The sequence below is a fragment of the Neomonachus schauinslandi genome, chromosome 1 (assembly GCF_002201575.2).
Source record: "Neomonachus schauinslandi chromosome 1, ASM220157v2, whole genome shotgun sequence".
Classification (NCBI taxonomy): domain Eukaryota; kingdom Metazoa; phylum Chordata; class Mammalia; order Carnivora; family Phocidae; genus Neomonachus; species Neomonachus schauinslandi.
The window spans coordinates 54,532,956-54,533,886 of NC_058403.1; positions in this window are offsets into that span (position 1 = coordinate 54,532,956).

Consider the following 931-nt stretch of genomic DNA (forward strand, 5'->3'; position numbering starts at 1 on the left):
CCACAGGGATGGCTAAATAGGCTCTCACACGTCTCACACCTGAACAGTGTCTAATGCAACACGTGTTGGATCAAGGCTAGCTGTGGTGAATAGAGGCAAATGGTAATTTTATTTACTTAAAAAAATGAGTTTATACGGGAATTGCAATTCAAGATAAGCTAGCTTTGGTGAACCCTACGCAAATCCAAAGAGGCAAAGGGAAGATCAGCTTTTATTAGGTTTTTGGAGGAAGTTGGGGAGGGTTGTTTTGAACAAAAGTTGATTGGAGAAGGACAACAGTTTGAGGTTGGAGTTTCTCACCGGCTGCGGGGGGAGTTAGCCTTATTGCTGGGGCAGGGAGGGAATCTTCCTTTTCTTAAAGGCAAGGGATAAATTCCTATGTAAAAAATGCCCTCGTCAAAATAATTCTTCTCTCCTTCTGCTGGTTCTGTGGGTCGCAGTGAGTGGTACAAGCATGAGTGCTCCCGCTTCAGAGCTTTCCCATTCCACCCTAAAGGAGGGTTCCTTTATTTTCACAGATGTTTCTATTAATAGTGTTGGGGACTGAATAAGGTGAGAGATGTGGCGGATTCCTGCCAGGTTTTCTTTTTTGTTTCTGTGTGTATTTTCTCTTCCAAAAAAAGTTTTAGTTGAATAAAATTAGCTGAGTTAATGAGGCATTTAGTTATTTACCTGGAAGCAGTGAATCTTCCAGAGTAATTAATCTGCATTTACAGAAGACAAAACAGGATTGTATCACACACCACCACCACCATTTCATATTTGACGGTGGGAGAGCTTTGGTGGGAGGTGACTGTGGAGGCTGGTTGGGGTATTTGTCCAAACCTGTTGGCTAGAAGTGCTGGTTCAAAAGCTGAGCTTATTCAAAATTTACATGGTTTTGTTTTTATCCAGGATGACTTCTACCAATTTATAACAGGGTATAAGAATA